This window comes from Myotis nattereri (genome assembly GCF_964212035.1).
Source record: "Myotis nattereri genome assembly, chromosome: 13".
Lineage (NCBI taxonomy): Eukaryota > Metazoa > Chordata > Mammalia > Chiroptera > Vespertilionidae > Myotis > Myotis nattereri.
This window is the reverse complement of record NC_138088.1, coordinates 19,792,928-19,814,736: the sequence shown is the minus strand read 5'-3', so window position 1 is coordinate 19,814,736 and position 21,809 is coordinate 19,792,928. Positions and strand designations below refer to the sequence as shown.

At 53.3% G+C, this 21,809-nt stretch overlaps 1 protein-coding gene across 1 annotated transcript in view; it reads left to right on the top strand.

Moving 5' to 3' along the window:
• The first annotated feature begins 790 nt into the window (after window positions 1–790).
• PALD1 (phosphatase domain containing paladin 1) overlaps window positions 791–21,809 on the top strand; it is a 67,934-nt gene continuing 46,915 nt past the window's right edge. The window contains exon 1 of the mRNA XM_081104921.1: window positions 791–1,006. The gene's annotated coding sequence lies outside the window, so the exon portion shown is untranslated. The remainder of the gene's footprint in view (window positions 1,007–21,809) is intronic.

Genomic DNA, 21,809 nt, shown 5'->3' with positions numbered 1-21,809 from the left:
GCGTGGCTGCTGGGCCCGGGTGGGCCTGGCGCGCAGTGACAACCCCGCTCCCCTGGGGGCAGGGATTGCGCGTGCCACGCACGGGAGCCCAGGGGTGGGGACAGGGGGACCCCCTTCCCTTCCAAGTTTCTTGCCAGATCTCCCCTTTTCGCCTCCGGGGGCTGAGGGGCGCGTTTCACTGTGTTTCCTGGGCTAGGAGGGCTCGCCCCTAGATGCACGGAGTGGCCGAGGCCCAGAGAAGGCAACCGCCTCGATCGGGCTGCACAGCGCAGTAAGCCCTCCTGGCTTTACAGGGCGAGAGGGGCGAGGGAAGCCAGGCCGGGGGCGGGGGTGGGGTAGGGGGGTAGGGCCGGGTCCGGGAGGGGGTGTGGCGCCCACCGCACTGGCCTCTTTCTCCAGCCCGGAGGCGGAGGTCGGGTTTGGGTATCTTCCAGAACGAACCGAATTCACGACCAGAGAAGAGGAACTGGCTTCCCAGGCAGCCTCCCCCGCCCCAAACTTTTCCTCCCGAGCTGGGTGGGAGGGCGGAAGGAGGAAGCGGGGCCGGGAAGGTGGGGCCAGCCGTCCCCTCCCGGCCGGGAGCCGCGCTCTGGGCGCCGATCCGGACGCGGCTCGGGTGAGTGTGTCTTTAAATCCGAGCCCCCCGCCCCCTGTCGGCCGGGGCCGGGGCTCGGGCTGGTCGGGGGGCGGGGGTGGAGGGGTGGCGGGAGCGGTGATTGGCGGCCTAGTCAGGCCGCCCCTCTGCGTTGTGGCGCGGGGCGCGGGGACCCCAGCGAAGCGCAGGGTTGGGTCGCGCTGCTGCCACCGCGGCGAGCGCGGGCTCCAGCTCTGGTGTCCGCCCCGCGTCGCGCCCGGCCCGCCCGCCTCCGGAGCCGCCGCTGCCCGCGGATGGGCTGGGGAGGTGGGGAGGAGCGAGCCGGAGCCAGAGCCCGCGCCGGGCTCGCCCCGCCGCTGCCCGACTCGGCGCCCGCAGACCCGGCGCAGCGCGCCCACCGCAGGCTGGCAGGTACCCACGCGGGCGCGGGTAGGGCAGATCCGGGACCCCCTTCCCCCGCCGCACCCCCAGGCTGCTCCGACCACCCACTCGGCATCCCCGGGAGCTCGGCCTCTCGGGGCTCCCGGGAAGGAGGGGAGAGGAGATGGGCCCCCACCCAGACTCGCACGGGATTGGTGCCCGGGAGGGAGCGGACGGCACGCACTAAACTGTGAGCGGGTCCCGGGTCGTTTTGTTTGTCGCGCTCTGGGCTAACCTCTCTCCCGGGGTTTTCCTTGCTCCCGGTTAGACGTGGGCTGGCAACACCTCCACCTTCACCGCCAGAACTGGGGGTGGCCCCTGCGCTGGGCTTCCCGCGTGGTGGCGGGGAGGGAGGGAAGCTGCCTCCCGATCCACACTTGGGGTTCCCCGGGCTCATCCGTTGGGGGCTTGAGGCCTGTGGAAGGGGGAGAGCCCAGAGGTACCAGTGGGCACAGCGTTGATTCGGAGCCACTCTGGCCCTCGCCCTCTGCCAGCCCGGGGCTCCCAGGAGAGCCACCCCCACCTGCCAGGAAGCAGAGGATGGTGTGGGGCAGACCTGCTGCCTCGCGGAAAGTGGCCGGGGTGGCTGGAACGTGGTCTCTCTCACGGGGAGGCAGAGGTGGAAGAAGGAGACATCTCCCTGCTTTCATCAAGCTTCCGGGGTTCTTTACCTTCCCAACCAGCGGCCCAGGGACGAACCCCCTGGCTTTTCTGCAGAGCAACCTGACCCAGGGACCAAGTGCCTCTTACATGCCAGGCACGGGGCCCTGCCTGGGAGGATGGCAGTGTGGGAGCAGGTGGAGGGTTGTGTCCTCTGGTGGCTCAGCCCCATTGGGGAAGATAGGGCAGAAACCAGTGTGCTGATATGGGGCTTCCATACCAGCCCCAGGCTAGTAATGATAGTGTAAATGCCAAGAGGCCACACACGATTCATGGCTAAATGAGTGACAGGCTGCTTTAGGGGGGAGGTGGGGGCTGGGATCCAGTTCTCTTGCAATCATGCAAGTTATGCTTAAAACATTCTGGCCCCATACCCATCCTTCCTACCTACCTGCTAGTAATGAGGCCCTCCCCGCCCCTCACAGGGACAGGGCAGCAGGAGGGCTCAGGCATCCCCTTCATATGCGTATGTTCCTCCAGCCCCCTCCCACGTGTTTTTTTCCTGCTGGTAGATTTCTGAAGAAACTCTTTGGACTTCTGGGGTCAGGCTGAGCACCGGACTCTCCCAGCTGCCCTGGGGCCTTTGAGGCTTGGGGTCTAGATCCAGCCTTATTGGAGGTTCAGAGGCCAGCCGGGAGGAAGTCCTCACTTCCTTTCTTAAGAGCCTCTATTGCTGGGGGCTGGGGATGAGGTTGGAGGAGGCCCTGAACCAGACACTGTTTCCTGTGAGTGCAGACAGGCACTCTCCATTCACTGGCCATGGGTGTTGGGGTTGGGGTGTTGGAGGTGGGTGGGTTGGGCAGGGCAGGGCTGGCTTGAGGTGGGAGGTACCCAGGGCAGCGCTGACCTCACGTCTGAGGTTCTGTTGTGTCTGGGGCTCTGCCCTCCCCCAACATCCCTGGCACGTTTCTGCTTTCCTGGAACACTTGCGGAGGTGGCAGTGTGCTTGTGCCCGCAGCCTTGGGCACTGTTGTAGGAGTGGGAGTTGCTGAGCTCACCCCGCAGTCTTGGCCAGCACGGTGAGCACTGGGGTGAACATGCCCACTCACTCTGAACAGGTGGCACACTCCGAACAGGTGGCACACGCAGGGTCACCCGGGCACAGGTGGGGAATGCTGTGTGAGCAGAGACGTATGTGTACGCAGGTTTGTAGTGCGTGGGCAGACAGACACTGGATAGAGACATGACGACAGACAGGAAGACGATGGAGGTGGGCGAGATGTGTATAGGAGCAGACAGTGTGAACACAGAATCATGGGCCCCAGATCCTACGTAGACAGATCTGCTCCTTCACTGGGATTTGCGCCCCCCCCCCCCACACACACACATGGGAGGCACATGTGTAAGTGTGCAGACATTTGGGCTGCCAACATGGATGTGAGCTGACATTCATGGGCACAGACATGGCTGAAGCCACATAGGAGTGGCTTGAGTACCTGGGCAGACATGGAGGTGGCTATGGGCTCCCCGGGGAGACAGACACCTGTACCCGCTGAGTCACCTGACAGCAGAGGCCAGGACCCCACAGAGGTGGGTACTGAGATGCAGTCTGAGGTGGGTACCGCTCAGTTGTCCTGTGACCCCATGTGGCAGCAATGCTCGGAACTGGTCCTGCTTGGGGTGATGGTGCAGGTACTTTGTGGGGTGGCTTCATCTCTAGACCCCCACTCTGGTTTGAAACCCCAGAGGGCTCAGTATTCCCTGTTCGGCTCTGAGAATCATTTGACCTCCTCACTCCCTAGTAACAGGGCTGGGTGCATACCTTAGCATGAGCAGGGCTCCCTGAACCTTTGAGTCTCATCTTTCCTGAGTCTCCAGAAGAGAGGCTGTGTCCGGGGTGGGGGGGTGGGAGGAGAATCTGGTTGGGGACTCTCCTTCTGAGCCCAAGCTGAGGTTGTCTGGCATGGAAGGGACCATCCCTGGTAGGGAGAGAGTGTAGCCATGCTGTGGGGTCCTTGATGAAACCGTTGTTCTCCCGTGTGGACTGCACCTCCCTGGGCTTGGGCAGGGAAGGGGACCTCCTACCTCTGGCTACCATCTGTCCACCCTGGAGACTGGGAGCCAGCCCAGAGTCCAGATACAGCTTGACATGAACTCGCTGTATGACCCTGGGCAAATTACTTAGTGTCTTAAATAACTCACTTAAAATGAAACTCGTTTTTAAAAGTGGGGCCAGTGACCCAGCCCTTGGGGGTGCTGTGAGGGTTAAATGGCAGACAACCTGGGGAACGCATGTGGTCCAGGGTCTGGCACGGAGTCCCGGTCAGTGGAGCTTTGATGGTGAGCCTGGGCCAGGACTGCAGAGCTGCCCCAGCAGCCAGGTGCCGGCCCTGGGAAGGCTGGGCATGCAGGCGCTGCTCGTTGGAAAGCTGGAGGGCTTTGTCCTCACCCCGGCCCACCAGCCACTCCTGAGCTCTGCGGGACCTCCACGCAGGGTCGGGAAATGGCAGACAGGGCCTGCTGCCTTCTGGGCCGCTGGGAGGGGAGCCAGTGGTTTGCTAAGAATATCCCCAAATCATGGCTCTGCCTCCCAGTGGGCAGCCGCGCACCTCCCTGGTCCGGGGCCAAGGAACTTGCAGATGGGCCTTTTATGTTTCCTGTAACTGGCACTCAGAATGGGGATGGGCCTGGAAGCGGCAGGCTCGGTTCGGAGGGAGGCGGGTGGCACTGCTGCTCTCCCCAGGGCTTTGGCTGGAACTGAGGAGAGAAGGTTCCTCTTCCACTAAGAACTTGTCCTGACAACGACCCCTCGCCCCCCGAGCATCTTGCTATCTCCCCAAATGTCTGCTGTTTCCCTCACTAGCTGTGTGCCCCTGGGCAGCTCACATAACCTCTCTGTGCCTGATTCTCGTAACAGGATTAATGATAACTGTTAAAAAGGTCTCAGGATGAAAGGAGGTGGTGCATGGAGCGCACAGGTGGTAGCATGTGGCTCGGAGTAAATGCTCAGTAAACTAGGTGCTTCTGTTGTCACTCAGCGGAGGGAGGGAACTGTGAGGCCAGAGAGGCCAGGGTGCTTGCATGTGCCTCCTGGTGGGAAGGCACCAGGATGCCTCTTGATTGGGGTTTCTGGCTCGGGGTTCAGTATGAGGTGAGGGGAGCAGAGGGGAGCGAGAGCCGGCCCCTGCCCGGTAAGAGAGGCACGTGTGTACATTATGCTGTACCCGCCGGGTACCGTCACAGGGTCTGTGCTGGCTGTGCGTGGAGCTGGAGGCAGGGAATGGCTTGCGTGGGGGCAGGGTGATGCTTCAGGTGGGCTTTGAAGGATGGCCAAAAGCTTGAAAGAGTGAGGGAAGGCTTCCCAAGCAGAGAGAGCAGCCCCTGCAAAGGTGTGACAAGCTTGGTGTGTATAGGGTACATGAACAGATCTGCGGATCTGGTGAGGGTTCTACCCCCAGCACCCCTGGCCTGGGAGGAAAGACCCTGCATGTTGGGCCTTCTGTCCCTCCCGCTCTGGGCTCTGAGGCAGCCCTGGTTTCCCTGTTAGGACAAGGGCTGGAGGTCCATCAGAATTCTTCTCCCTTCCCTTTGAGGAACCGCATTCTCCGTCTCCCCTTCTCCAGAGACTCCCCTAACTCCTTATAAATGCTGCCAGCCCTCCCGGGGGCCCCTCATTTTTGAGCTGGGGCCTCAGACTGCTCCTGCCCCAAGATCAACATGCCTATTTTTGCTCTTAGTCCAGACACCCGTGGGTTAATAAGTCCTCCTCCCCTACCTTTCAATAAACTGAAGCCTTTGAAAACTCCTTAGCCTTTCCTAAGGAGCTTCTGGACTTCAGAAATGGCTTTTATGTATTTCCCGTAGCCAGTACAGCCACGAGGGGCTACCCCTGTTTGGTCTGGGGTACTCGATGAGAGAGACATGGGTCATCTGGGGTTACCTGCACGCGCATGGCAGGCAGTGGGGAGCGTCTGGGAATTGGGTGTGTCGCTGATGACCCTGCGGGTTCCCAGGGAGCTAGGGCTTTCGGAAATTCCGGGAGGAGGGAGGGTGCGGTGCTGGGAGGGCTGTGGGCCCACTGCTGGGCTTCCTGCCCTCGCCCATGAGAAGCCCATGAGGCTGGGCCAACGTGAGGGGAGAGAGGTGGGTGCCCTCAGATGACCTCGGACCGTGCCAGCCTCTGTGGCCGCCGAGCCCAGGGCCTGCCTATCTGCAGGTGGTTTTGAAGAATCCGTTTAGGAAGCACAGAGGGAATTTCTCCTCCCCTTTTCCTCTTCCTGGAATTGTAGACCCCATGAAAGAGTTAACCCCTCTCCTGCTGGTCACAGAGGGGCTGGTGGATGTGTCCCCTTCCACTGCTGCCCGGTGGTTAACGAGGCCTTCCTCCTGGGTCCCGGGGTTGTACTGACCTCTTCACTCTCCGGGAGCAGCTCCGTTAGCACCCAGGGCCCTGTTGGCAGGGCCTCGAAGACCTCGCTCCGCCTGGATCTGATGGGGCCCCCTCCACACACGCGTCCTTGCCCTGTGGTGCTTTAGCCTTAGTTTGACCACCTTCTTAGGGATGGTCTCTCCCTGCCCTCCATGCAGCCTGTCTGTTGATGGAGCTCATGAACGTGGGGGCCTCCTGCAGGTGCCGCTCTGCTGGCGCCCTCCAGGACCTGTGGGGAATGCCCCCAAGAGAGGAGCCCTCCCTGGAGATGGGCCCCGGGGTTGAGAGCCCTTCGGGGAGGTGCCCGGCAGGACTCTACTGAGCTCTAAAGCCCTGGGCTGGCAGTGGACTGCTTCCTCTGAGCCCAGTGTTCTCATCTGCAAAATGGGTGTAATAAGTTCTTACTTGTTTGCCTTTAAAAATATCTCAAATTGAAGTGACATTCACGTGTTATAAAAGTAACCATTTTCCAGTGTGCAATTCAGTGGCATCGAATACCTTTTACAATGCCATGTGACTGCTGCTTATCAATTTCTGAAACAGCTTCCTTACTCGAAGGAAAACCCATACCTGTTAAGCGGTTACTCCCCACTCCCTCCTCTACCTTACTTAACATTTTTTATTGATGTAAATATACCATAATGTTTTCCCATTCTAAGCACCCAGCTGGGTGAGTGTTGGTGAATGTCGTGGGCGTGTAGCTACCACCTCAGTCAGGTCTGAGGACACTCCCATCACCAGAAGGTTCCTCGTGGTCCGTTGTAGTCAGTCACCGCCCCCACCCCTGACCTCAGGCCCAGTTACCTCCTTTCTGTCCCTGCGGCTTTGTTTCCCGGGATTTTCACATCAGTGGACTCATATAATAGGTAGTCTTTGATGTCTGGCTTCTTTTTTATTGATTTCAGAGAGGAAGGGAGAGGGAGAGAGAGAGAGAAACATCAACGATGAGAGAGAATCATTGATCAGCTGCCTCCTGCAAGTGTGAGGGGACCGAGGTCACAACCCTGGCATGTGCCCTTGACCGGAATCGAACCTGGGACCCTTCAGTCTGCAGGCTGACGCTCTATCCACTGAGCCAAACCGGCCAGGGCATGTCTGGCCTCTTTACTCAACGTGATTTCCTGAGATGTGTTCACTGTGCTGCATGTTTTGGGAGTGAGTTCCTTTTTCACTGCTGAGCAGTGTTCCTGAGGATGGAGGCAGCTTGCTGATCACGTTTCCAGTTGATGGACGCCCACCCTGCTCTTGAATATGTTTTCAACAATTAAACAATAATGTGAAGCAATGATCTTTATGAAAGATTCAAGGAGCAGCTTCATGGAGAGTACAATGTAAAAAGCCCCCTTCCCCTCCCCTTCTCTCTTCACCAGAGGTTAACACTGTCAGCACTCGCTGACTGTCCCTCGGTCTTTTTCCTGTGCCTCTGTGTGACTGTGTATAGTTTCTGATGGGGGCATGTGAACGGGATCACACTTGGTCCATGGCCCTGGGACCCACCTATCGCGTAGCCGTCAGTCCCCGGAACCTGAGCACATTTCCTGGGAACCTTCCCCCTGAGCTGAGGGCTGGGAGATGGGGGCCCTGAGCTGGGGCTCAGTGAGACAGAATGAAAGCTTCCTGGGGTGGTCATTCAGAGCAGGTTTCTGGAGGAGGGAGGTGTTGGAATAAGAGGGGCCATTCTCTCGTGGGTGCAGACAAGTTGGTGTCGGGGGGACGTGCCTTCCACCCCTGCCTCCCACCCAGCGGCCGCAGCAGGGGCCTCTGCCAAGTGTCTCTGGAAGGAGTAGGCCCAAGGAGAGAGCGATCTGTTGAGTCCCCAGAGGACAGACCCTGAGGCCTCCCTGCTTGCTACAGTGAGGCTGCCCCTTGGGGAGGCAGACTCTTCTAGGAAACTGCTTGGGGTCCCACTGATGCGATGCTCTCTTGAGTGGCAGGCTTTGCCCCGTGTGTGTGCGTGTGGGGGGTGGCGATGTCTCCAGCCTCCTGAGGAAGGGGGTGCCTGTGCTCAGATTTGCAGGCTCCTGGCTCAGCCCTGGCCCCAGCCGGCTGGGTCACGGAGGCTCTGCATCTGTATTGTCCTGCTCCTTTCCTTGACACTGCCATCGTGTGACGACGACCCACATGCCTGCATACTTCCTAACACCGGTGGTTTTCATCATTTTAAGATTTTCCTAGTTTAATAATTCAAAGTCGTGTCTTCTGCTGTTGTGTGAAGTGAGTTCCAGGAGGCAGGCATCCTGTGTGGTGTGCAGGGCAGCCCGCTGCTCACCCAGGATGGCCTTGGCTGGTGACTCAGGGTTTCACCTTCACCTCCTTCTCCGGGCCCTGGGGGATGGTCTATGGGGAGGGAGAGACGGGTGGGCCTGGGAGAGAAGCTATCAGTAGGTGGGCTGGTTTTCGGTGATTTCTCCAGCTTAGAGCTGCTCATTCCTGGGTAGTAGGTCGACCTTCTCCCTTTCAGAAATAGCTTTATTGAGATCTAATTCGCATGCCATACAGTCCACCCATTTAAAGCATACAGTTCAGTGGCTTTTAGTATATTTGGAGTTGTGCACCTGACACTGTGGTCTAATTTTACAGCGTTGTCACCAGCCCAGAAGACACCCTGTGCCTTAAGCTGTCACTCCCCACCCCCAGCCCAGAATCTACCCTCTGTCTCCATAGATTTGCTTCTTCTGGACATTTCACATAAATGGAATCATACAGTATGTTGTGTGTGTGTGTGTGTGTGTGTGTGTGTGTGTATTCCCTTTTAAAGGAAAAAAAGCGCCTTACTTATTTAACTTTTCTTATTGGAATACTAGAGGCCCCATGCATGCAATTCGTGCACTTGCGGTGGGGGTGGAGGGTGGGGGGAGGTCCCTCAGCCCATCCTGCACCCTCTCACAGTCCAGGAGCCCTTGGGGGATGTCCAACTGCTGGCAGTCGGACATCCTTAGCGCTGCCAGGGAGGTGGGAGCACACTGACCACCAGGGGGCAGCTCCTGCATTGAGCATTTGCCCCCTGGTGGTCAGTGTGCATCATAGCAACCGGTCGTTCTGCCATTTGGTTGATTTGCATATTAGCCTTTTATTATATAGGATAAGTTAAATGTGTACAAATATAAAACCAGATAAAGTGCCTTATATTTACATAGTTTTTACATAACTATAAAGTAAACATGAAATACTAATAAAACCAGAAAGCCAACCCATTTCAAATGAAAAGATGTAAATAGCAACTCCATTTCCAGTGTTGGGTTGATAGTAGGGAGCTGTGCTCCAGACTTCTTCTGTCTCCCTGTCCCTGTCACCTGAGCCTGCTAGACAGAGTGACATTAATAGTGTTGGGCTGGTTGTATAGTTTGGGGTAATTCTGGTTATCTACATTTGAACCCGAGTGTTTGTTTCCATAGTGCATTGCTTGGTACCGGGAAAGCTGGCTTGTGTGATTGAAGATGCGGGTGGAATAGAGGCGTTATTGAATCTGTACATAGTCGACCTTAAACCCACTTCTTGTGGGAATCAGGAATTTGGCACAGGCAGAGATGGGCTTTCCCAGTTCACACAGATGGTCTCAACGTGAACATGGTCCCGACTGCTAAGAGGCTGGGCCTTTGAATTGGGGACATCCAGGCTGCAGGGGCTATAGGTGGCTCAGTTCCCCACCCCACCCCCTCTTCTGTTGAACCACAACCTTTGTTTGTGCTGTGCGCGATGATGTCATTTGGCCTTCACGGAGAGGAACTGGATTGTAAACGGGACTGGAGCCCAAGTTGCATGGCAGGGCGGTATGCAGATGGCCCAGGGGTGGCTCTCGTTACCTTTTTCTTAAAATTGAGGTGAGATCCCATAGTGTAAAAGTTAACTATTTTAAAATGTGCAATTCATGGGTATTTAGTACATTCACAATACTGGGCAACCAACCATCACCTCTATCTAATTCCCAAACATTTAACATTTTTTATTTTATTGAGATCTACCTCCCTAACACATTTTTGAAGTGTGCAATCCGGGACTGTTGCCTGCACGGACAGTGTTGCTCAGCGGATCTCTAGAACTTACTCTTCTTGTTTAACTGGAACTTTATGTCTGGTGATTAGCAACTCCCCAAAGCCCAGCCCCTGGCAACCACCACTCCATTCTTGGAGTCTATATGAATTTGACTACTTTAGATTCCTCATCTACGTGGAATCTTGCAGTCTTTGTCGTTCTGTGACTGGTGGCTTATTTCACTTAGTATAATGTGCTTAAGGTTCATCCATGTTGTATCATATTGCAGAATCTCCTTTCTTTTTTTTTTTTTTTTTTTTTTTTTTTTTTTTTTTAAATATATTTTATTGATTTTTTACAGAGAGGAAGGGAGAGAGAGATAGAGAGTTAGAAACATCGATGAGAGAGAAACATCGATCAGCTGCCTCCTGCACATCTCCTACTGGGGATGTGTCCGCAACCCAGGCACATGCCCTTGACCGGAATCGAACCCGGGACCCTTCAGTCTGCAGGCCGATGCTCTATCCACTGAGCCAAACCGGTTTCGGCACCTTTCTTAAGACTGAATAATATTCCAGTGTGTGTGTGTGTGTGTGTGTGTGTGTGTGTGTGTGTAAAGAAAATGTTGTGTGTATATATACATGGGATGGTCAAAAGTAGGCTTACAGTTGTAATACAAATAATAATACAACTGTGAACCTATATTTGCACATATATACACATACATGTGTGTATATATAAACACACACACCTATATATAAACACATGTATATATACACACAGACACACATACATTAGGGTTGCCTCCATCTCCTGGCCATTGTGAGCAGTGCTGCCTGGGTGACCAGTATCTCTTTGAGATCCTGATTTCAAAGGGGTGAATACCCAGAAGTGGAATGATTGCTGGATCATAGGGTAGCTCTACTATAAATTTTTGAGGACCCCTCATACTACTTTCCATAGTGGCTGCACCATTTTACATTCTTGCCAGCAGTGCATAACTGTTCCAGTTGCTCTACATCCTTGCCAACACTTATCTTTTTTTAAATAATAGCCGTGACAGGCATGAGGTAATATCACTTTGTAGTTTTGATGTGCTTTTCCTTGATTAGTGATGTTGAACATCCAAAACATTCTCATCACCTCAAAAGGAAACTATGTCGATTAAGCGGTCACTCCAGATCCCCCACCCCCACCCCCACCCCCACCCCCACCCCGCTTCCCAGCTCTGGTAACCACTAATCCCTATTCTGGTCTCCATGGATTTCACTGTTCTGGACATTTCATATGAATGAAGTTACACAATATATGACCTTTTGTATCTGGCTTCTTTCACTTAGAATAATGTTATCAAGGTTCATCTACACTGTAGCATGTAGCTGTGCTTCGTTTCTTTTTATAGCTGAAGAGTGAATACGTGTGTGTGTGTGTGTGTGTGTGTATTCACACACCAAATTTTGTTTATCCGTTTATCAGTTGATGGACATTTGGATTGTTTCTGTCTGTGGCTGTTGGGACTGGCACTGCTGTGAACTTGGTTTGTTTGGATACCTGGTTTTCATTCTCTTGGGTAAATACCTAGAAGCGGAATTGTTGGGCCATATATGGTAATTCTGTGCTTAACTTTTTGGGCTTGATATTCTAGAATTAGAGGCGACGGTTGCACAGCATTGTGGATGTACAAAATACCACTGAGTTGTATACTTTAAAAGTGTAATTTTATGATATGTGAATTAAATTCCAGTTTTAAAAAAAGATCTCAAGGGTACCAAAGCAGACATCCATGGAGTCTGGACTGAGTCATGTTCTTGGCTCTGGAAAACCCAGGGCCCTGCGTCTCCTCTTGGGGTCCTGCAGACATCCTGGGTGTTGGGGACACTGGGCCCCAGCTTCATGGTCCTTATTTGGGGTGGTAGGTGGGAGCTGTAGGAACTAAATGGGCTGGCTGGGTGCCTTCCCACCCACCCCCTTAGCTCATCCTGGCCCTTTCTGGCTTCTAAATGGTACTCACTGTAGGACTCAGTTTCCCCTCCTGTGATGCAGGCCCGTGAGCAGCAGCCTTGACGGTGACCTGGGCCCTGTGGACAGCAAAGCTTGTAGCAAGACAAGTGTCCCACGCTGACTTCCCCTCTGATCCACTCTTCCCTTCCTGTGTTTCGTATTGTCTCCCCCAGTGGCCCCCACGGGCCTCAGGAGCAGTTCCTCGTTTGTTGTAGGTCTCGAGGGCCTGCTGCTTCCTTCCGAGATTGCTGCCAGGGTGAGGCCGTGGCTGTCTGTCTGTGTGTCTGTTCAACCCGCTCCTCACACTTCCCCCTCAGTCTGTCCTATCTCCGTTAGTGGCATCCTCATTCCTCCAGTTAGTTGCTCGGGCCCAATACCTAAGACGCCCCTGGTTCCTCTGTGTCTCAATCTTCAGAAATGACAGGACAGCATGTCCTGTTGGCTTCAGCTTCACGGCGGATGGATCCAGATGAGCCCTTCTTCCTTGTCTTCCCCGTTTTGCCGGCCCAGGCCCCGCAGCACTTGCAGGTCTGTCAGCGTCCCCCCTGTTCCCACACGGCCTCTTTGCAGCAGCAGCCTAGGGCGACCTTGTTAGAATGTAAAAGTCTGATCCAGGTACTTCTCTGCCTCCCCATTAACTCACGGTGACACCCCTGTGGCCTCCAGGACACCCCCATCTAATACCAACCCCCGCGAGTTCCTTGCTCCACCCAAACTGGCTACCTCATGGTTCCAGTTGGCTGGGTGCCTTCTCTGCCCCACCCCCTTAGGACACACTGGGAACATCCCACCCCAGGGCCTTTGCACAGGCTGTTCCCTCAACCTGGATGCTTTTCCTCCAGAGGCCATGTCGCTCACATCCTTGTCACATCCTTCAGGTCTTTACTCAAATGTGAAGCCTCCCTGGGAATCCTAGCATTTCATGCCTCATCTCCATAATTCTCTTCTTTCTTATCATGTATCATCTCCTGACATCCTTGACTAATTTATATAGTTTATTTCTGTTTCTCCAGCTAGCATGTACGAGGCAGGAATTTTTGTTCTGTTTGTCAGCTCCTAAAATGAGACCTCGCACACAGTAGGTGCCCCAGCAGTGTTTGTAGAACGGCTGCTTGAAGCGGGAATGAATTAGCCCATGCTATAGACGAGGAAACCGAATCTCAGAAAGTGTGACTTGAATCTGATCTCTTGATTCCCAGCAACGTGCTCTCATGCTGAGCCAGTGTTTCCCACTCCTCCTCCCTGTTATCCGGTCCATGGACAGCCACGCTGCTCCTGTGAGGGTGAGCCTTTAGCGCTCCCCTTGGGGAGTTCCCTGGTTAGCCTAGTAATGATGGAACTAGTTACCTAGTAATGATGGAACTAGTTAACCTCCTGGCACCCATTCAAAAATGGCGGTAACAGCCTGCTCCCATTTGCTGAGCCTTCACTGCGTGCTCCGCGCAGGGCTCAGCAGGTTGGATGGATTTAGTCCTTACGTGAACCTCACAGTGTCCCGAGGAGGAGGGCCTGCCGTTTACTCCACTCTGCAGACAGGCGGTGGGGAGGTTGCACACGGGCGAGATGAAAAAGATTGATAACTTCTCGGTCCCACGAGGCTGTTGGGAAACGGGCCTCTGAAGCAATTCTGTTTTCTGTGTGAAATGCTAAAACCTTTGGAAGAGTAATGTGGCCGTATCTGCCAGAGTGTCTAAAAGGCACATGCCTTCTGATCCACGCAGTCCACACGTTGGTGGCCCATCCTACAAACCTAGGCTGTCGGGCTGTGCGCGCAAGGGTTGCAGGGTTGTGCAACGGAGACCGCACGTCTCCTCTCGGTTCCGCGTTCCTCCCCACCTCGGCCTGTGCACGTGTCCCCCTCTGCCCGGCCTGCTGTTCCACGCGGCCGAAACCTTCCTGTCCTTTGATGTCAGCACAGGGCTTCTGTGATTGTCATACCTAAAATATGTCCTTTCAACTGCCTTGCTCACTTTTTATCTCAGCATCACAGCCTCTTGCAGCCCACATCACAATGTGGAAATGTGTCTCTGTTGTATTTCTTATTGACTTCTGCCCCCGCACCCCAGGCCCCCCCCGCCTTGTTGGAATGCCTTTTCCTTCCATGAAAGGCTAGGGCTGTGCCTGTCTGGTGTACACAATGGATACTTGTATTTATTTGTTGAACGAGGAGCGATACAATGAAATGGCAGGCCTCCATTAAACAGACAGGGTTGGAGTTATATGTATCAGTTGGGAGGGGGCTTGGAGGGTAGGGCACAAACTTTTTCTTTATTCATCTTTGACTTGTGAAGGTCAGTACAAATTACTTTTGTAATAAAAAATCTTAATCAGCAACCACAAAAAGTCAAAACTGAAAAAAAATGTGTCCAGTCAGAGGGAGAGCATCAGGCTTTGAACCCTGGTCCTTCTGACTCCCAGCCCACGTACCAGACCGTTTTTGTGGCTTTTCTGCACACACTTGTCGGTATCACCTCGCTGCATTCCTCAGAGGAAGGCAGAGTTATTAGCTGTTAGTATTTTGTTCTGCAGATTGAGAAATAATTTACACAGTCAGTCAGAACAGAGTTTGATGAACTGTTACAGATGAATTACCTGTGGGACCCCGACCCAGATAGAGATGTAGGACATCCCAGTGGCCTGGAGTGCTCCCTGGGGCCCCTTCCCTGCCAGTTACCTGATCCTCCCGTACTCTCAAGTGGCTGCGGAGTGACTTCCCGAGGATGAGTCTCGCTTATTCCTGAACTCTGTGTGAATGGATCCACACAGTATAAGCTGTCTTTAATCTGGCTTCTTCTGGCTTCTATCTCCCAACCTAAACTCTGTAAGATTCATCAGCAGGTCCCCCCTTTTCATTGCTGCGTAGTATTCCATTGTGTGGGAGTACCACAATGTGCCCCCCCCTCCCAGCCACCGTAGGTGGGCTTTTGCCTCGTTACCGGTCCTGATGATGATGAAAGAGCTGCTGAACGCTTTGAACACTTGCTTGCCCTTTGGTGAGCGCACTTACTTCTCCAGGCTGTATCCCCAGGAGTGCTTGGTGGGCGAGGGGAGAGAAACCTCATTTTACCAAGAAGGAAATTAAGGAGGCTTCAGAGGATCCAGAAAGGGAGGGACTTGCCCAAGGTCAGACTGTGAGGCCTGGTGGAACCTACGCTGTCCCCCAGGCATTCTCACCTCTGATTTCACCCACCTCCCACCCCCAAGCTTCGGCCCGCTGCCCCCCGCCCCAGCCTGTAGGGAGGTGTTCGGGCTGGGCTCAGGGGGCCTCTGGATGCTTTTTTTCTGTCTCCTCTTGGCCGCCCCCTTCTTCCCCATCCCTGGCCCCAGAGAAGTGGGCCAGTCAGTTTCCTTCGTTGGCTGTGGGGATGAGGAGAGATGAGGAGGCGCTGTTATTTATTGGATGTTGGCTTCTGGGCTGGCCAGGCAGGGGCCAGGGTTGGCACGTGGGGGCTGCACCGGCGTCTTTGGCCTGGGACAGTGTGTGGGGTGTGCGAGGTGTGAGCGGGGCCCTGCACACCGCACACTCTGTGCTGGTGGTGCTGGCAGGAGCCTGCGGAACGGCTCCGGCTCCGGCTGGGGCTGGGGCAGCCCGGCTCGGGGCCACCTCCTCGCGCAGCCCCACCAGGCCCCGGACGCAGCAGGTGTCTCTTTCCCCAGCTCCCGCCGCTGGGATCTCTGATGGGACCAGCTCCCTGGGAGGTGCAGCCTTGGGCTCTTCCCGTGCCAGCCTCGCCTCTCCACTCGGACCTCTCCACGGGGAGGAAGAGAAACGAAGGCGGGCATCTAAAGACTCTTTTGTGAATCGGCCCTTAATTTTTTTTATTGAGGTAAATATACGTACCATAGAATTTACCATTTTAACCATTTTTAATTGCACAGTTCAGTGGCATTAAGTACATTCCCATGGCTGTGCGACTGTCACCCCCTCCCGAACTTTTTAATCTCCTGAAACTGAAGCTCTGTGCCCGTTAAACACGAACTCCCCATCTCCCTCCCTCCCCCACCCCACCCCACCCCACCCCCTGCCCCTGGCAGCCCCCCTGCTACGTCATGTCTCTGAAGTTGGTAACGCACCTCCTAGAAGTGGAATCGTACAGTGTTTGACCTTTTGCGTCTGGCTTATTTAAACACTTAGCATAAGGTCTTCAAGGCTCATCCATGTTGTGGCATGTGTCAGGTTTCATTCCTCTTTAAGGCTGTAATTGTTCTTTGGAGCACATTTTAAAGGCACCTCAGACCTTCAGGACTGAGTAAGGGGGTCGGCCAGCTAGATGGTGGGAGTGGGAATAAATGATGTTTATTTACACATACTAGGTGCCAGCCCGTCCCCTCTGTGTCTGTTGTGAGCCTCACCCCATCCTTATGGGTAAGTTCCACTGTTATCCTCCTTTTACAGATAAGGGAACTAGGCTCAGAGAATTTCAGTCACTTGGCCAAGGTCACACAGCAAGTCATCAGTCAGCCAGGAGTGGATGCCACGTCTGCCTCACGGCACAGCCCATGCTCTGCGTTCCCACGCCCGGCACCGTGCCCTGGCCAGGCTCAGAGTCATTTCCTCAAGTCCTTCTGGTCACCTCTGCAGCTGATCGGCCCTGAGAGCGGAGCTGACCGGTGCCACCTGGCACTGAGGCGACGCTGGCAGCAGCGCCATCTCCCTGGCTCGGGTCCTCCTTCCTGGGCCCGGCTTCTGCTGAAAGCTCCTTTATGAAGCAGCTTTCCCGGGCCAGGCAGGGGTCTGTGGGGGCGGTGGGCCCCCGTGCCCCTGGCACGAGGCCGGTAGGGGCTTCCTGGCCCATGGCAGGATGTCACTCTTGGCAGAACTCTCCCTGAACAAACAGGAGCTTGGGATCGAGAGCATAGATAAACAGGAAGAGGGGAAAACATGAAAATATTTTCCTTCCCCTCCTGGGCCCTGGTGTTTTCTTGCTGCCCGTCCCTCTGCCCCTGGAGGTTTGAGGTGGCGGAGCTCTGCCCCCGCCAGAAACCACCGGAGGCCTGAGAGCTCCCCGGCCGGGTTTTAGGCGTTAGGTTTTAGGTTTTGTTTTGCCTGATGGGCTGGGATAAGCCTGGACATTGGGGCCAGGTAGGCCCGAGTTTGAATCTTGGTTCTTCGCTTTCTTGGCCAGAATGCCTTTCTTGTCGGTCCAAGGTTGCTCATCCTCAGGCACAGAGAATTGGCCGCCTCTTCCAGGAAGCCTTTCCTGAGTTCCCCTGAGTTCCTGAGTCTTCCTCTGTGCACCTTGGTGTAGTGGGAAAGTCCTGGGTCCCTTCCCCGTGGCCAGCCTCTCCGAGCCTCCGGTTCCTTATCTGTGGATCAGGAATAGTAGGAGTGGGGAGAGGAGCGAGCCTGATTCTCGAGCCCTGGCCTGGTGGCCTTCTCAGGGTTAACTCCCTCCCATGCCAGGGACGGAAGCCAGGAGGACAGAGTGTGAAATGAAGTCACTTCCCCGCCCGGGGGTCTGCCATGTGCCTGGCCTTCCTCAGTAAATCCGGTTTCCTGCTTGGCCTCTGCATGCCTACCTACTCCTGGCTCCCATGACCCCGAAGGTCACCAGCAGGTGGGGCTCCTGCTGGAATGCTGGCCTGTCACTCATCCTGTGAGGTCACTTCCTGTCAGGACCAGCCATCCACCTTTCCTGCCACAGCCTTCACAGGGCGGTTGCATGGGAATGATGGGCGTGGGGCTTGAGGGAGGCTACCGGAGGTCAAGTTCAGTGCCTCGCCTGCTCTTTACCCGGGGGCACTGAGGCCAGGGAGGGCAGGGCACTTCCTGAGGTCAGGACCAGCAGGCAGGCCTCTGGACCACACTCAGTTGTGGGGGCTCTGTGGGTGTCCCCCGGAGTCGCAGGCTGGTGGTTGGGGGATGTTGCCTAGTCTCCCTGGGCCCCCGTTTCTTCTGTGGAACCTGGGGGAGCCTGGGTGCGAGAGCTTCCCTGAGCAGTCAGACCTGGGCTTCCATGCTCTGGTTTGACCCTCAGTCCACTTAGGGAGCTGAGACTGGGAGAGCTCAGGACCAGCCTGGGCCTCTGACGGGGGACAGCGCTGTGGGTGCCCAGGCCCTTCTGGCTCCAGTATCCTGGCTCCTTCCTGGGAAGGTGTTCGCTCCCCATCAGCGGCCCCTGGGGAGCATCCTGGGCCCTCTGACCGTTCCCTGTGGGCCAGCGGCGCTTTGGGCTGTAAGGTTGACACAGAACCTTACAGGTATCAGAGGCCACACTGCGTAGGTCTTTCTTCTGCTTTTCTGTACGTGCTATCGCTTCATTTTAGAAAATCAGAGAAAATGCAGGAAGGTTAGAAAAGTCATATGTTCCCACTTTGCAGCAATACCAAAGTTCACCATTAATGTTTAGAGATTTAGCCTTCCAGACATTTTCCCTGTGTGTGTGTGTGTGTGTGTGTGTGTGAGAGAGAGAGAGAGAGAGAGAGAGAGAGATCCCTCTCTCCTTCTTAATTGGTCAAAACTCTGAAGTAGTGTTTGTTGTCTTCTTTAAAAAAACTACATACAGGCCCTGGCTGGCGTGGCTCAGTTGATTCAGCATTGTCCCATGCACGGAGAGGCCATGGGTTCGATTCCCAGTCAGGGCACATTTGGGAGCAACTGATCAATGTTTCTCTCATATCAATCTTTCTCTCTCTCTCTCTCTCTGTTCCTCTATCTAACAGAAATAATAATAAAGAAAACTGCACACAGTTCGTATTTTTCTGTCAGTAAACACACTGCTACTTCTTTCTTTTGAAACTTTTGAATTGAGGTTCCACATGCACAAAAGGCATCCGCCTTACAAGTACCCCGCTTGCTGACTTCACAGAGTGAGCACAGCCTCTACAGCCTCCCGGACCAAGGAACAGCCTTCCCCCAGAACCTGGCTCCTGTACCCTCCCTGTTTCCCTCCCTCCCACCCCCCGCCCTCCTGCTCCAGACATGACTTCTTGTCTGACTTTTAACACCATAAACTATTTGGCCTGTTTTTCAGTTTTAGGCCAATGAACTCACAGCGTTTGTTTATGTTGACTTCTTTCCCTGCACATTCTATTAGTGATGCTCATGTGACGTCCCATGCGCTTCAGTGACCGCATGGTGACACCGATGGCACATTCGGCTCGACCACTGTTGAGTGAAAGATGTTTCCAGTCTTTCACAATATAAACAAAGCTGAAACGAACAGCTTTTTGGCCAGATCTTTTTTTTTAAAATATATTTTATTGATTTTTTACAGAGAAGAAGGGAGAGGGATAGAGAGCCAGAAACATCGATGAGAGAGATCGATCAGCTGCCTCCTGCACGCCCCCCAGTGGTTATGTGCCCGCAACCAAGGTACATGCCCTTGACCGGAATCGAACCTGGGACCCCTGAGTCCGCAGGCCGACGCTCTATCCACTGAGCCAAACCGGTTCGGCTAGGCCAGATCTTTGATTATTTCCTTTGAAATCAATTGATAGAAGAATTTAAAGGTATTTTATAATTATTGCCCGATTGATCTCCAGGGAGCTGTGCCGGGTCCATGGCAACAGGTGCTTGGGAAGGAGCCGACCCTTGGTGCCCACATCAACATGGCTTTTTGTCCTGCTGTTCGTGTGATAACATGATAGGCAATACTCGGCGTCCCATCATGCCCAGTGTTTAACTTTCAAATCAGGGGGACCATTTTTCTCATGTTTATTGGCCATTGTATTTCTTCTATGTTGTTTTTTTTGGTCCGTTTTACTCTCAAGATGTACTTATTTTCTCATGTGTTTGAACAAAAGACTATATTGAATATGATAAATAAAAATAGGCTGACTATATTTTTACCCAGTTTGCCTTTGTGGTTTTTCTGTGTTGGTTAGAAGCCGACCATTTTGTGTAGTCTGATCTATTGATAGTTAACTGTATATCTTCAGTATTTTGCATAGAAATTTCTTTTATACCCCAAGATTATGCCAATATTTCCTTACATTCTCTTCTTTCACTTGCATGGTTTCCTTTGTAACGTTACCGTTCATCTTTCTGTACTTCCTTTAGGACCCTAATATGATGGATTGCTTGTAGGATCTGAGCATGTGCTCAGAAGTTCCCAGCCGCCTGGGTAAGTTACCCAAACTCTCTGTGCTGACTCAGTGTTGGTACCTGCAAAATGGGAATAATGCTGGCACGCAAAACCAAAGGGCTACTGCGGAGATTAAATCACAGCTATGTGCAAACTTTTATTCTCAGGGTTCCTTCCTTTACACTCTTAAATATTGGAGGCCCTAAAGAGCTTTTGTTTATGTGGGTTATATCCATAAACTGATATTTACCATATTAAAAATTAAAACTGAGTATATTTAAAAACATATAATTATACTTTCCTTTAAAAAATGACAGTAGCAAACTCATTATATGTTAATATAAATAAAATATTTTTCTGAAAAAATAACTATTTTTCCAAAACACAAAACATTGTTTTGCAGTTTTGCCAATCTCGTTGATATCTTGTTTAATAGAAGACATATACTCACATCTGGTCCAGCTTTCAATCTGCTCTGATATGTTGTTTTTGATTAAAGTATATGAAGAGCCCTAGCTGGTTTAGCTTAATGGATAGAGCGTCAGCCTGTGGACTGAAGGGTCCCAGGTTTGATTCTGGTCAAGGGCACATGCCCGGGTTGTGGGCTCGATCCCCAGTAGGGGGTGTGCAGAAGGCAGCCAATCAATGGTTCTCTCTCATCATTGATGTTTCTCTCTCTCTCTCTCTCTCTCTCTCCCTCCCTCTCCTTTCCTCTCTGAAATCAATAAAAATATACTAAAAAAAAAATCTATGAAGAAAATCCAGCTTCACACAGATAAGTGTTTGAAAAAGGGAGAAGTTGCTCTGCAGGCATGGCTCAGTGATTGAGCGTCAACCTATGAATCAGGAGGTCATGGTTCAATTCCTGGTCAGGGCACATGCCTGGGTTGCGGGTTCAATCCCCTGTGTGGGGCGTGTGGGAGGCAGCCAATCAATGACTCTCATCATTGATGTTCCTATCTCTCCCTCTCCCTTCCTTTCTGAAATCAACAAAAATATAGTTTAAAAAAAAGCAAAAGAGAGAAGTAGTTTATTATCCGATAGATATTTCCTGTGATACTACATACACACTTGGCAGGTGATAATTTCTTAAAGTTTAGTTGAAGTATAGAATCTGAAAAACACATTGATGAACTTTGCATATTTTGTTACATTGAAATCCATTGGACTGTCTTGCGCTATGAATGGATCTTTGACCCAGGCATGATTTTGAAACATCAAATATTTGGTCATTGGGGAAATATTGCCTCATTGAGTTATACAGATGTTCCAAATGTGGGCACATTTCATTTCATCATCTCCGAAAATTACGTACAAGGAGGGGCAAAAGTAGGTTTACAATTGTTCTTATGGAAAATAATACAACAATCTATGTATATAAAAGCCCAGCGACTGGAATGGCGGAACAGCCAGAATGACCGGAACAACCGGTGGCTATGATGCGCACTGTAGCAGCCAACCGGCCTGACCCGGGCCCCCATTGGCCCGCCCCCAGCTGGCCCGGCCCCCGATTAGCCCCCAACATCCCGAGTGGGGGAAAGGCTGGCTGGTCAACTGCCTGTGGCCCCTCCCCCCTGCCAGCCCGGCCTAATGGACCCCCATCAGGTGGGCCGGCTGGACCCCACCCGTGCACGAATTCGTGCACTGGGCCTCTACTTAATCCTATATAATAAAAGAAACATGTAAATTGACCATCCCTTCGCTACGCTCACCAGCCAATCAGGGTGAATATGCAAATCAACCCAACAACAATGGTGGGTTAATT